The 15,817-nt window shown below is 39.2% G+C and overlaps 1 long non-coding RNA gene across 1 annotated transcript in view; it reads right to left on the bottom strand.

Moving 5' to 3' along the window:
• The window catches only part of LOC108446200, an 18,835-nt gene extending 3,026 nt beyond the window's left edge, over positions 1-15,809 (bottom strand). The window contains exons 1-2 of the long non-coding RNA XR_001861323.1: positions 15,712-15,809; positions 13,697-13,872 (exon numbers count right to left, since the gene is read on the bottom strand). This is a non-coding gene — a long non-coding RNA (uncharacterized LOC108446200). The remainder of the gene's footprint in view (positions 1-13,696; positions 13,873-15,711) is intronic.
• Between the last annotated feature and the right edge of the window lie 8 nt (positions 15,810-15,817).

Raw genomic sequence — 15,817 nt, 5'->3', positions numbered from 1 at the left:
CCTGCTGAAGAAGGACAAAACCTCAGCAAATATGGAACAGTTACATCAGAAAGATGACATTAAAAAAAGCCAGCTATTGTTAAAAGGTAACAGAGTACAAAATCCAACAATCTTAATAAGTGCTCAGAATGTTCAGATTGTCAGAAAACTCTGAAATAAAGATATCTGCCCTTAAGCACTTGCCTGAGTACAGCTGCACACATCAAGCACAGAAAGTGTGTGGGGACACTTTTCAAAGCCTGTGACTGTGAAGAGCAGACCACTGGGTACTGCTGGTCACAGGCAGGAGGGCTTAAGTCTGCTTAAGAGGGAATGAAAGAACGCAAAGACAGCTGCTAAAGGTAGGCAGTTTACCCTGCTGTTGGACTTTGTAAAGCAATGGTGCTGTCAGAGTTCCTTCCCAAGCAGTCCAGAAAGGTGCCTTAACACAAGGAAAGAATCAACCACATAAAGACGGCTTACAGAGTACCTGGATGGAAACTTGATCTCATTTCTACTGGAGAAAGTGAACTCTGGGCCAAGGTAAACTGGTAAGGAACAAGTATGCTCCTATAGTACAAAACCAGCCAATTCAAAGCCAAGCTCAGAAAGTCAAAAAGAATGTGTCCATTTCTATCTCCATACCTGAATGGAATTGTTGAAGTAGTTTCTCTTCTGCATGAACTTCATACTAGAAGTTCAACACACTTCACCTCATGTGCAAACTTCATTCAACCTTGACAGCTGAATGATCATTTCCTAGACTGCTTACAAGGATTCATTGTTAATATAAATTGTTAATAAATACAAGTATTAGGTTTACTTTTTGCTTTTACACAATTTACACAAATTTATGCTTAGAAGAAATAGTACATGCCTATCCCACCAAATCCATATGTACATTTGGAAACACTTGGGGTTGCTTAAGGTGTTCTTAGTTTTGCATCTGTTTTCAAGAACAGAAGGTTAATTTAAGAACTTATTTGAAAGACATCTGTCTGATCACGTGGTTTCTGCTGCAGTCTCCAGACAGGGAAAGTGAGGAGGGGAAATAAAAAACAACAGTTGTCATTATTAAACACACTCAATTTATTTTGTGGTTTGTATTTCTACGTTCTAGGTTTGAGCATGTTCAAGGGATCTGAATCTCCTCAGAATCTCTCCTCAAAGAGACGGCTCTTGGTCTGCACTTCTGGATGTTGCAAAATATTCAGTGCTGCTTGAAAGGGAAAAGATAGTTTTCCCAGCCAAAAGAGCATTCAGTTTTCTATGCTTCAAGGTAATAATAAAATAAACATTTTAACATTTTAATATGAAAAATACAAGAACTTTCCTTTCAAACATGGGTCAAAATTACTTTTAACATTTACAATAAGAGCTGGAGAGAAAATTATAAATTTCTAGCTAAACATGTAGCAATATTCTTTAAAGTTTTCTGTATTTCAGACAGATTATACAAATCTTAAACACCGTTTAATTCCTACACACCTTAATAGTTTTACGTATTTTTCATGGACACTTTTGTCATCATTCATCATCAATTACTCAATTACATCATAACTCACTGTAGTGGTTTGGTTCAAAATATCCATTACTTATTTTCTTCTGTGAGATAAGAATTAGGAGAAAGCAAAGCAGGCACAAAACTTAAAAGAATATAAAGAAGTTTATTAACAGAACTAAAAGAAAGAAAAAAGTAAGAGTCAGAATTAACCTTCAGAACACTTCTCTTCCCACCTTTCTCCCTTCTCCCACTGACAACGTAAAAAGACAACCCTTGAGATTTTCAATGAGTTTACCACCTCTATAATAATCTCTTTTTAAATTCACTTAGGGAGAGGAGTCTCTCTTGCTCATGCTATGGAGACATCTCCACAAGAAACAGTTCTCTCATGGCTTCAATATCACAGTGAGACAGCCACCCGGGTTGGTTCTCTGCTCACATGTGAAAGTCCCTTCCCTCGACTTACAGCTTTCCCCACAACTGCTTTTGAGGCTCCAATCTTGAGCTACTGGGGTACCATTTTAAGGATGAGCTGTTCAGAAGCAAAGGTTCTCTTCACCTATCTCTGGGAGCATCTTCATCTCTAGGAACAGAGGTCTTCTTCCCTGGGAGCAAGGGTCTTCATCACTTTCATCTCTCCCTGTTCAAGCCTCTCATCTGATCACAGCTACTTCAACATTTGCTTATTTCAGCCCAGGTACTTTTGCTCATGATTGTGGTTTGAATGCTCCAGCCCCCATGCTTCATGAAATTACAGCGAGTACTCTGATGTATCATAGTCCATCACCCTAGCCTTACAAAGGAATTTCAGCTTCTAGGTTTGAAGCATCTCCTCTTTCTCCTTCCTCAGGGTTTCACCTCTTCCTTCTTCACTGACTTTGGTGTCTTTATGATGTTTTCTTCACATGCCTTCACCTTTCCTTTTCTTTTGACTTGGGAGAGTACTAATGTCTGCAGGCTTCATCTGTTCTGGAGGAATCTTACAGCACTAAAAGGGTTAATCTCACCCGGGCATTGCAGCTGGAATTCGCTTATCACTTTTGGTCACATGATCTTTGCCAGGCAGCGGCACCAGACGAATTTCAGCCGCACTAGGCGAGGGCCGGCCCGGCGGAGCCGCGGGGCTGCCCGCACGGAGCAGGGCCGCGGGTGGAACAGGGCCGCACGGCTCCGGGGTGGCTGTCTCCCGGCTGTCTCCCGGCTGTCTCCCGGCTGTCTCCCGGCCAGCCCGGCCCGCACTGAGGGGGCTGTGCTGGGTGTCCAGCGAGCAGAAGCGGCTGAGTTACATTAAAAAGTTGCCAATATTCAAACGAGCCAATTGATTGGTTCTGTCAGGTCATAGAGAAAGCTGTAAGCACCTCTTCGCAAAGAATCACTTCCATGGCTGAGGGGGCCCCTCCCTAACTAAAAACCCAAACTATGCTAAACCATGACACTCACTGTCTCTGAATCTCAATTTTTTTTTTCTGCAAGATGGATAACACCAATATTAACATTCCAGGAATGAGACTAGTTCTTATGAAATAGTAAGAGAATAAAAAGAAGTCCTTTGTTAAGTTTTTCCCAGAAATACAAAAGAAAAAAAGTCACCAGCACACAAAGCAATTATACAAATCACCTTTCTAAAAGTATTTGAACAATCTGGAGATTTGTTAGTTGAAAACAAGAGAGTATTTCTGGTCCTCTGGTAATTTTAATGGTAAAATGACCTAGGTGTGCCCCTGTAAAACCAAAATACTGAATTCTTCATCACCAATGCCAACACAAGAAGAGATCTAAAACTTGACATTGACACATACAATATCTGGTAGTCCAGAAATCAATAAGAGCAGTGACCTGCTTTCAAATGAAAAGCAGGAACAATCTCTCCCAAAGGCCCTAATGTCTATATGTCCTTCCAGCTAGCCACCAATATAAAAGAAAAATGTAGAAGCCTCAAACATGACAACGAAATGGACGGAAGTGAAAAAACCACTTGTTTTAAACAAGTATGATTCATACTTATATACATTACTAGTTGGGATTTTTCATACTGCGGAAGTCAGAAGCGGTCTGGAATAAATGACAGAGGAGAGAGAAACTGAATGAAAAGGTGTTAAGAAGAGGTTATGGCAAAACCACCTAGCCAAAACAGTACAGTACTTACAGAATTACAGTAGTCTTCTGACTAGAAGAGTGTGAAAAGCTAGGAGGGTATTTCTGATGTACATCTAACACAGTAAAAGCTGAAGTGAGACCTCAAAGCTCTTTTTCTTTTCTGAAACAGGATATGAATTTAAGTATGCAGAAAAAGAATTGGTGTCTGCATGTCTTCTTCTTTTGAGGGTCTTGCAGATCCTTCCTAGAAAAATGGCTCCTTTATGGTAGCAAAGCCTCTAACTCCAAAGAGTTTTAAGAATGCTAGTGCTTGCTGCCCACTCTTCACTGCAGACTCCAGCTCCTCCCCGAGTCAGAATGAATGCACCTCTTTAAAAAAACTATTCTGACAATATGCTCATCCTTTCCCAGGGTTTATTGCCAATTTCGAAAAGCCTAATTGCTGTTGTGAACTGCGAGGATATCCAAACTGAGCAGAACGAAAAATTACCTTTTCCCCTCCTCTATTCTCTTCCTATTTCAACTGCAGATTTTCTCCCTTGTGAATGCAAGTATCTATTGTGGAGGATTTTTCCTTTACAACAAAACCAAAAGTATCTCTTGGTTTCCAACATGATTGTTACAGATCAACACCAATTCTGACTTCGTATTTGACATTAGCATTGCTCTTTAAAACAAATTTGGTAGTTTCTCAGCAGTAGCATCACATTTCTTTAATGCTTATTGACAGGCAGGTCAGTAGCCAGTGACTTTTTTTTAATGACTGTATTCTTTTGTTCTCTTTGCAGTACCCGCAAGGACTTGAATGACAGAAAGTTCATTTTTCTCCGAATGAACATCTGATTAGAGTAGCCCATGCTTTACCCCCCTTTGGGAGACATGCTGTCAGCCAGCAAAGCCATGGTGGTCATGGTAGCTGTCACTGCATATCCAACAGCTGCTCCGTTACACATTCCCTAACCTGGCAAGAACCGCGCTGCGGAGATTCTGCCGCTTTTCCCCACCCTGGCTCTGTGCTGCCCTGGCCCCATCCCTCCAGCAGGCAGGCTGGCCAGCAGCTCTGCCTGCAGCTGCTTCCCACCCTCCTAGTGCTGGTTCACCACAGCAGGAGCTCTCCTGAAGGGGCCTTCTATAGCCTCGGTCCTGGAGAATGAGTGTCACCCCATCAGGGAACCAGAGCTCCTTGCCTGGAAGCCTGCAGCGCCCTAACCTGGTTGGTACCCACAATTTGCAGATAGTGGCATACTGTGGGGTCTTTGCTGCACCAATGGAAGGAAATTATGAGGGAAAATGATGCTGAAACGGAAATTTTGAATTATTTACGTTCTCGGCAGAACATGGCTTGATAAATAGAAAGTCAATCAAATGGACTCTGTATGTTGCCCCAATATCAAAAGAATTATGTCAGTGCAGTTGCCATGCTCTAGCTGAGTGTCAGCTCAGATGGAACATGGGCTAGGTAAGACAGAATTCAATGCAAATTGCAGTCAATAGATGGATGTTGTAACCATCATCTGCAGACTCATTTTAGTTTAATGCTAAAGAGTTCAAAATTATATTTTAATTACACAAAATGAGGTACTGTAATATCTTCTTTGGAACAATCCTTTATATTTTGATCTTTGTTGAAGTTGTGATTAGAACATGAAGAGAGCTTAAACTGCCACCACAACTTGTTACACCTTCCTAGAGGGACTTTGTTTGTACTAATGCTGGATGTCCTAGTTAGGATTATATTCTTCATCCTCGGGTATGAGTAGCTCTGTCCTCCACAATGAAATCCAGAACTGAAATCAATGTGAGACATTCTTAAACATCATATTGTTCTAGAAGCCTTAAGGTATAGTAAACTGCTTTGATCTTTCTTTAATTAACATATATTCCTGCTTGTGTAAACCATACAGAGCTTAAAAAAATTAAATTCAAAATTTTCCCTAATTTTCTGGCTAACAAAATTTTGAGTCAAAACAAGATGAGAAGTGAATTTAAATGGTACTTACGTACTTTCAGTTATAGTATCAATATCCACCATCATTTTTGTTAAAGTGCAAATCTATTTAAATACTTGTAAAAGGTAGCATCGATGCATACACAGTATTTTTAATGACATTCCAGGTTCTGGATTCCTTTTTACACCAAATTACTGTGCGACTGGCTAAGCAGTGAATATGAAGTGACTGTAAAAGCTGCATCTGCAGAAACTGCAGTTCAGCCACACACCTGATTAATATTGTACATCTGTCAATGGTGGTACAGGATCAGATGTCACTCACCAACCAAACCTTCTTATACAAAAAAAGTAAACTGAAACTTTCAAGAACAACAAAGGATGGCAAGAAAGGCAATTAATATGACAAATCTGGAGACGAATTGTGATGAAAACTAAATTATATTATGGATATATTATACTGGATGACAGTATAACCATGGCATACCACTGGGTTTGAAATTGGAACCCTAGCAAGAATAGCATTTTCCAGAGATGGTAGATAAAGTTTTCTACATACTGCTTCTTCTCCTTCTAAAATTGACCAGAAGTTATCCTTATGCATTGTGAAAGGCCAAGCTGTCATATTGTAATAGAGAACAAAAGAATAACAAATGGTTTTGTATGCATGATATATCAATGGAAGAAAAGATGCAACATCAAGATACTGTATTCACAGTATATATTTCTCGAATGAAAAATCAAGAAGCATAACAAGAAGGTGGAAGAAGCACTTGTTAAGAACCCAATAAAAACATACTAAAAAAAAATTGTAAGTCTCTAAAGGTGCTATGATTTCTCCATCTAACTTGGCTGCCTCCATTTTGGTAGGAGAGGAAATCCCTGAGGAAATCAATACCAAGCTATGCAAATTTCCACATCTTAAAACTTTCTTCTTTAAGTAGCAAGAAAGGACCCTCAGAACAAACAGAACTTTTATTTCTGTAGATGCCAGTACAGCATACAGATAGCCAAGTGAAAAAGAGTTATTCTGACACTCCAAATGCAATGTTTCTTTAGAGCTCAGGGGTTAAAATCTTGCTGTTACTCCTAATCTGTTGCTCCACATCAGAAAATCATGAAATTCAAACTTCAACTTCCCTTTCTACCGCTTATCTCAGCATGGGAATTGATTCATCACACACTGCAATCAACTTTTTGGTACTTAACTGAATACAAATTGCAATACTGAAGGAGACTTATATGTTTGTGTCATAGAATGCAGTGCTCATGAAAAAAAGTTGGTTTATCCACTGCAGGGATTCAGTTGCATTTCCAAATACCTATTCAAAATATAGCACAGAAAGATCAAGAGGCTGGGTGTTTTAATTGTTTTCTCTACCTTTCTATTTCTCTATGTTAATTTATGTAACTGCTAATTTTTAAAAGGATCATTTGCCATTTGTTTCAATCCTTTGACTTACCAGAAATACCAAATTTGCTCTCCCATAATTTTGTTGTAGAAGTTCTGGGAAACCTCAGAGATGTTATGAACCTTACTGAAAGTTTAGAGCACTGAATATTCTTTTCTCTAAAATGTGAATTAGTCACTGAAATTAAATAAAAGGTGTTACAAAAAGCGGGGCAAAAAAGAAAAATTCCAAGAAAGAATGAACTTGAAATTACCTGACCAAAAATCCCTGCTTTTCTGAGTTGATTAACACTTTGTCCCAGTTATGTAAAAACATGACAGAAAGCTAAACATTAAAGTGACACTTTCTTTTGGCACATCCCCATTCAATCACGTCTGATGCTATGCTCCTTTCTAATTCTGTAGGATAAGTCAGAAAGAGAATTAAATATCTGTATATATGAAACCTCTACTACATTTCACATATATTACCAATGTATAATGATAACAGATATGCAGTAGATGTCTTCAAAATAAATATGACATTTGTAATGTCTTCTTGCTCTCTTTGCCCTTATTTAATTCTGTTTGTTAGGTCATTTCAATTGTTTATATGGCAAGATTTTTGGAACAGATATGCAAACAATTCCTGAACAAACAAACTCAAATCCCTGATACTGATGTTAGTAACACACAATGATCAGACTATGCTGAATAAATAGTAAATAATGAAAATAGTAAAATCCATAATCCAAAATTGCATCTTAAAAGATTAGAAATATAGGATACACCTTAGCTACTTATTTAATTGGAGAGCAAAGACAGAACTATGAAATCCTGAATTGTAGTATCTGAATTCAACTCCCAGTTTCAGTTTGCCCTAAATTAGTTACCATTGTCACTGAAGTTTGAGAACTGTTTAGCTCTTCCTAGATCTTAAAATATTTGTTTAACTCATTTTGCCAAGGGTTTCCATTGGGTATCCACTTCTGTATCAAGCTTCAATTACATTACATATCCTCATATAATTTTCAGTTGTGAGCAAAGGTTGAACATTGGTTGTAAAGCAAAGGCAATGGTCAATCAAATGCTTTGCAGCAAAGAATTTGAATGTAGAAGTTGTCAGGCTCTTATGGCCTCCTAAACGCAACTGGAATCAATGGGATAAATCCGTCGAGTTTTCACCTGGGTTCTATGTATTACAACGGGTCACATTAATCAGTCCAAAACATATCTCATGATTCTTAGACAACACTATGGTTTGACACATCAGCTGTGACCAACCCTTGCTGCAATCCCACCAACCAGCCATCAGAACTGGAGTTGCATAAAGCCTGTATTACTTAGGCACGCAAATATCCCAGTGAGGTGGGTAATTAGGAACGCACCAGAATCAGATTGCAGGGAAATACATGTTGAGAGCTGAGTTTTCACAACAGATCTCCCCTGCATTCAGCACTCACTTAATGCTGAAATGAATGTCAGTAGATATAAGTACAGCAGCTATAAAACCACACCCAGCAACATAAAAAAGAGATGAGAAAGTGAGATGAGGGTAGAAGTAACATTTGTTTGCAGCTACAATGAGAATTTATTTCTCAGCTCAAAAATATGGGACATGATAATTTCACTGCCTTCACCAATAAGTCTCCTGTACTCACAAACAGGCAAATGCTTAACTGCACAACATAGATAAGATACTAGGAACTAAGAAGTTGATTTTCAAAGCAATGGATGAACACAAAGAAGTTGATGTTCCCAGGATGTAAGACGTTTTTCCCCTTACTGAATTTCAGGTTATAGAGTTTTATGACTGCCAATTCCTTCCTCTTGACAACATCCATATCTCAGTAACTAAAACCACGGAATCAGTGCTGGTCAGTTGAGGTTCCTTAGCAGAGTAGTGTTAAACTTAAAGTCACATTTAATTTTCCAGACTGGTGAATATAGAGAAGCTAAGTGTTCAGTGTTATTATTGTTGCATCACTCTTATGCACCTAAAAACTAAAGGGAAGGGAAAAGATTTTACAAAAAACCCCATGTTTTGACCATATCTGTCATGGTAGAAAAGCATTTTCCTCTACTCACGTTCTGTTTATCAGACTTCAGGTGACAAATTTGAATTAGAAACAAGTGCAGTACAGATATTTAATAGTAAATTTTAAGGAAAAATTCCCATATCTCAGATTGTATTTTTTATTTCATGGAGAAAAAGACAACCAACCAAAGACTTCTCAACAATGTAAACTAAGTAGGTATGCAAATATAACATCATAGATAATTATGTAACACTATCCTACTGCAAATCTGTTTGGATAGGTGTGAGGATTTACTGTAAGTTAAATACTGAGAGCTTGGTGCATGTAAAAAGAAGGCATCTGCTGACAGAAAAAATTTTTTAGGTAGCTTCAGGTTCACATTCAGCAATGACAGTCTTTTTCGTTTCTGCATCCTTCTCTACATACATTAATAAGTAGCTTTTGTTTTATCACGTTTTTTTTTCTGCCCTGATGACTCAGATCTTAAAATTTCCAATGATAAAAATCCAAGTATGGCTTGTATTTAGGCTTAATTTCCTGAATTATGAGCAGTGTTATGATCTCAAGTAATCTGAATGGACTATAAATTGAGGAGCTTCATCTTCAGATCTCTACTCTACAAGTAGCATTCCTCCACAGTGCCAGGCAAACTGCCTAAGCTCTTAGTGATGGTTTTTTTCCTAAGGTTCTTTGTGGTTTAGAGATGAAAGAAGCAACTACTGCAGTTGAACTTCAAGGCAGAATGGTGATCCTACACTACAGGGTGATGTGTCCTATGAGAAGCAAACATTTCCAGAACTAAAGAAACAGACAATGATTCTTAAGAGGCTCAACCAGCAGTTAAGAGGATTTGTGTCTCTAAGCAGGGATTTACTAAACAAAATGAGTATGTACAAACAAGACTAGCACTCAAACAGAACTGACTATGTAGCGCATTTCAGTTACTAGAGGCTTACTCTTTCTTCTTCTGTACTTGCAATACAACTCCTGACACCAAGGGTGGAGCTGTAACCTCTGTCTGCATTAAAGAATGAATTGGAAAGTACGTTAGAATTTCAGAGCTTGCCTCCATAGAGATGTTCTCTGCTGTGGCACAAAAAATCCCAAACAAATTAAAACCAGACCAAGGAGTGATTAGGAAATACCCAGGCTAGTACTGATGGAAAGACAGCAAGAGGGCTCTCATGCCAGCTCACATACCTAGAGGACTGCACCACACAGTGGTTACTGTGGCCTAGAAGCCACATTGAACACTGAATCATTTCTTTTTTAACATTTATCATCAAGGACTAGCCCTTCTCTGTGTGGCACGTAAAAAAAAATGGGAAAGGGTAAAACAAAAGTGGCTAGTAACTTTTCAAAGAACATTATGAACAGAAATAAAACTTGTGACTGGATGCAGAGCTGCAAGGAGGGAAAATGAAAATCCAAAGCTTCTGTAATGACTGAAATAAGTTTCTAAATAAAACCTTCAATACAAGTGAGAGTCACTCTCTAGTTGTAGTTGCAGGGAATGTATCCAGACAGAAAACCATTCTGACCACAGCCTGAAAAGTAATTGTTCTGGTAAGCAAGGTAAATCAAACAATGAAAGTTTACAGTCTGCTTTGTTTTGGTGGTGAACATTCCCTTCCTTTTACACTACTGAACTACTAATATCCGAAAATCTTAATGACAGTCAAGTGATCTACATCTGCTATAGAGTTTATAACTTTGGGATACATCTGACTCTGCTGATATAAAAGAGGAATTTTTAAGGAGACTAAAGCCAGTGAAAGAGTGTGCTCTTGTGTGCAGACTTCAGAAAAGGAACGGAACAGTTTTTCACTTTGCCAATCAGATCTATTAGTGACTGGCAAACAGAATTATTATTTGACACAATTTTTCTACTTAAGCAGATGGCCAGCTCCCTACATACTACCTCAGTGACATCTTGATAGAAAGACAGCAAGTTTTGGTAGTCACCCTGATCTGATGGTCCCAACTCCCCTGAAACATGAGTGGAAAGGCCAAACCCATGAAGGGAAAGGTTTCATTCTTGGTGAAGTGGTAAGAAACAGTCCACAGAACTCGAGATAGGCACTGCTACTACAGAGCTTTCCACCCAGCAACATGCCAGTTGTGGTTCTTGCAGAGCAAGAGAGAGGCCAAGGCAATGCAGTGCCAGTGCCTGCACTGTGAAAATACTGCAGAAGTCTCATGTCACTTTATGTGAACCTTGACAGGCTGCAGGCTCAGAGGTCTGCAACATACTAGCATCCACTAATATCCAGAACAGGCAGAATTAGAGGCTCACAAGACAGGACAGAAATAGTTCAACATGCCTAATGCTTCTTCCTGCAATAACAGATTCTGCTGTAAAGACCTCCTATCCTTAAAAAGACATATGGATGGGTTTAATTCTGCAGAGGAATAAATATAAAATGCTGCAACTTGTATAACAGAAAGACACTACAAACTCCTCTTTCACATTTTTCCATCATCTGGAAGTCATGTCTCAAGTCAGTGAAAATCTCAGATGGCAATTGCAAATAAGGCCCTCAACAACTTTCCAGTAACTTCAGTAAGAGTACATTCCCTCCAGAAGAGAAGCAAACATTTCTTTGATTCTGAATATTCTCATTTAAAGTTCCTCCACATCTCACACCTATGAATGGATGTATTTCACTTGGGTAAGCTTAGCAAAGAATCACAACCCTTTACTGGAAATTATATTTCATGAAACAAGATCAAAAATGTCAACAGCGAACAAGCATGTCAAAGAGGTGCCATTTGAAAATAAGCCTTTGAACTCATTTGACCAAGACTATTGTTTAAAAAAAAAATCACACTTGTGTGCAGGCAGATAGGCTCTTTTTATCTAGTAAGAACAAGGTGTGGAGACTCATGGGATAGGTAATTAATCTCTATTGCTATCTATAGTTTCTTTGTTAACACTGTCTTGGTTGAAGTGTGAAAATATGTTCACACTTTGGAAAATGGGAGATTAGCTAATCAAATGACAATATGAATCTTAGAAACACAGAAATTACTGTAACCCAACACTACTTTTGACTATGTAGGTTTTTTAAATTTTATGAGAAAAACATTATCTCAAACATCCTTCAAGACTATAAGGGAAATTCCCATATCTTCCCCACTGCAACAATCAGTGCAGATATCATGACCACCATCATCAGTCTATTTCCCCTAATGCACCCAGTATTTTACCCTCAGAGAATTAATTGCAGGGAATATTTTCTTTGTATAGACAAGTTCCAAGAGACTGTGACAGAGAGATGACACAAACAATACTGAATAACCAGAGGCACTAAGCAGTAGCCACTGTTTTGTTAGGGCCCTGTTAAGCAGCAGTTGTGTGTATTAAGTAGTACTGGTCCCGCATCAATGCCCCAGGAGATGTCCCAATTAAGCAAGTTTACTGGATAAGTGTGTCAGTCGAACGAAGCATATGGTACGAACTTGTACCAAAGTGCTACAACGGCAAAAGCCCCACACATTTCAGCACAACTTCGCAGGGCTGCCCAAGTTGTGCAAGGTTCATATTAAAAAAGATTTGACTGAACACAAATTGCATACTCCAGATACCATTTCAAAACTCTCTCCTGGGATAAGATACAAGTTAGACCTCATGTTTAAGGAAGACCCACTTTGCACTCATTTTTCTTTTTCTTTTTCTTTTTCTTTTTAATGAAACCATCCCTTTATACCCTTGGATGCTCCTACATGATGGAGTTCATTTTCACAGGCACTTCCACATTAATGAAGTAAATATATCTTTCCTCTAGATAGGTCGATGATCTTATTAACATCAAGACTGCATATAAAAGCATGAAGAACACATATTTACAAAGTGTTTTGCTTTTTTATCTGTGCTACTAAAATTCTTGATACGACACTTAACACTTCACGTCTCTCACACAGTAACTTCCGTCTTTTCTGGTGATGAAAACTGTTCTGCTTCTATTCATTCAAGCTGCTGTGAGAAAGTAATTTTCCTGTGTCATTGAGTAGCCATAGTGCCAGTTCCTGGGATCACTGCACTGACTCCCAAGTCAGACATAAGCTATTTATCTTAATTTAAAGCCCTTTGTGAACAGTTTCTACCTTACTGTCTTATGCGATTCCTACTCTGCATAATGTCAGCTCATTTGCTTATCTGTCAAGATAACACTTTCTCTGATACTTTCTCATTTCTGATAATTTCTACTAGTCTCAAATAGCATGACTGTTATGACTCACAGCTGCATATGCCCTCCCTCAAAAATTATTTCTGACCCTCACATCTCCAGAACAAAGTTGTTCTATGAACTTTCTTCCTTTGTATTTGTTCTTATTTCTTCAAGATGTATCTTACTCCCTTGCAGTTCTCAGCATTCCTCATTCTCAGCATTCAGTCAGTCTGTCAGACTTGGAAATAAAACTCCCAGAAAAGTCCTGTTTCTGTTTTCCAGGCCTGCTACTGGAAGAAGCAGCAGCAGGCAACTTCTCCAAGCTACGAAGCTATTGGACATTCATTTTTGCATGTACTATTACCATGAAAGAAGCAGCAAAGTTCTGGCCTGAAACTGATCAAATTAACACACAGAGCTAACACTTAAGTTCGAAGAAATTCATCAGTAAAAAAAATATTTAGGGTTCTAATTTTGCAGGGCATATATAAACACCAGTAGCCAAAAGTTTAAGAGCAGCAAAAATTACTAACTTAAATAACGTCCCTTTTTCTAAACTCAACTTACTGTTGAAAGTGTACATTCCCCGTTTTTGGCTCTTATGCTGAAAGCTCCTCTTTGTATCGTGTGTTTTCTTGTATTTTCTCTTTGCAGATTATATAAGAACTCTTCGCAGTTTGGCCGGTATCTTTTTTTTTTAACACTCTCTTATATTCATTGCAGAAGTGGCATAGCCAAAATCCCTTAATAAAATAAATACAAGTAAATTGACATGTTGCATTTGCACAGCTCTGTTCAATTAAAATTCTCAAAATTATTTATAAACATTAACTGAAATGGTATAAAGTTACAGAAAACAATTGTAATAGTCACATTTTATTCTAAGCAATGAGATCAAACTCGTGGTTAAAAAAAGAAAAGCATAAGGCACTTAATGGTATAAAGCAGAGATGCTTTAGATCAGTAAGGCCAAAAGCATTTGTGTGGAAGATTTTGCCTACATCACGCTCTACTAATTTCTGTGAATGTATCAACACGAAGAACTTGGCTCTTAGTGTGGCCTCAAGTTGAAACAATGTATTTCCAAATAAAGGGACTAAATTTTCATAAGAGGAAAATAATGTCAATCTGGGGGAAAACTGCACTTGAAACTTTGATGGAAATTCATTTTAATAACAAATAGTATGGTGTTGTCAAAAGTCCTCCTACTGAATTTTCTAGACTGCTTGTTATATTCCAGAGGCATACAAGGTTTACCTGGTGTTTAGGGAAGGCTCCAGGACTTCTCACTTCCCTGAGAATGTAAATGTGTAAAACTTACCTTTCCACTGAACAGAAAGTAACAATGCCAGATACACAGAGGAAATGCTACATTTAAAAGAATTTTTGCAGCCTCCTGTGAGAGCCTACTGAGTAAAATGATTGATTTTTCTATCATCTGTCAGTCTAAAATGTTAAAGATAGGAAAAGAGGGTGGGCTTTCTGAAAATTCTGGGTTGTATTCATTAAAACAAGTCCTGAGTTTCAGATATATCTCCTTGCTTTTCATTTCTCTTGATTTCTAGGGAATCATGTTCTTGGGTTTTCAAATGTATGACAATTTCTGGCAATTTATCATTTCTTAAATGTTTTTTTTTTTATGTCCCGAAGTGGTCATTCTTGCCTCATGCAATGAATAACTAAAGGTTGGTCAGTTAAATATTCTGCAGACTCCTAAATAGGAGTTGCAGGTGGGACACTGGATTTCCTGATTCCTCTGTCACAGCTTTCACAGGTATGTGATCCCAGTGACACTGAGGCATGAGAGAGGATCTCTTGCCCACTGACTGGGAAGCCCTTTTTATGATCAGAAACCAACTCATCAATAAAAACAGCCACCAATTAAATTCTCAGTTGCCACTTCAAGTCCTTGCTGTGGAAGCCTTGGGCATCCCAAGGGCTGGTGCCTCCAGGCTGCAACACCAGTCCCTGTCAGAGGCTACACACACACACACAAAAACTTCCCTGAGGTTCCCTAGGAACCTGGTGCTCTCTGTGCCCAGCCCTGTCAGGACCCCAGTTCTGGGCTCCTCAGTACAAGAGAGACATGGAGCTCCTGGAGTGGATCCAGCAGAGGGCAATGAGGATGACTGGGGGACCGGAGCATCTCTCTTACGAGGAAAGGCTGAGCTGGGCCTTTTCGGTCTCGAGAAGAGACAACTAACAGGGGACCTTATCAATGCATATAAATATCTAACGCGGGAGTGCCAAGAGGATAGAGCCAGGCTCTGCTCGGTGGTGCCAAAGAATAGGACAAGAGGAAACGAGCAGAATCTGATGCACACGAAGTTCCACCTGAACATGAGGAAGAACTCCTTTACTGTGCGGGTGATCACCGCTCAGAGAGGGTGTTGAGTGTCCCTCACTTGAGATACTCAAGAACGATCTGGACACAATCCTGTAGGGATGACCCTGTTTGCCCAGGTAGGTTGAACCAGATGACCCACTGTGGTCCCTTTTCAACCTGACCCATTCTGTGATTTTGTGACTCCTCGGTGACTCCCAGAGTATGAGGCCACCCACAACCCCTCAGCCCTGCTCACCGCGGTGGTGGCTCAGCGCCAAAGCCTCAGCGCCAAAGCCTCGGGGCCGCCCTCGCGCACACATCCCCGCACCCACAGCGCCCTTCGCCCTCAGCGCTCCCGCCTC

The sequence above is a fragment of the Corvus brachyrhynchos genome, unplaced genomic scaffold (assembly GCF_000691975.1).
Source record: "Corvus brachyrhynchos isolate BGI_N302 unplaced genomic scaffold, ASM69197v1 scaffold53, whole genome shotgun sequence".
NCBI classification, from domain to species: Eukaryota; Metazoa; Chordata; class Aves; order Passeriformes; family Corvidae; genus Corvus; species Corvus brachyrhynchos.
This window is presented reverse-complemented; position numbering and strand designations above follow the sequence as displayed.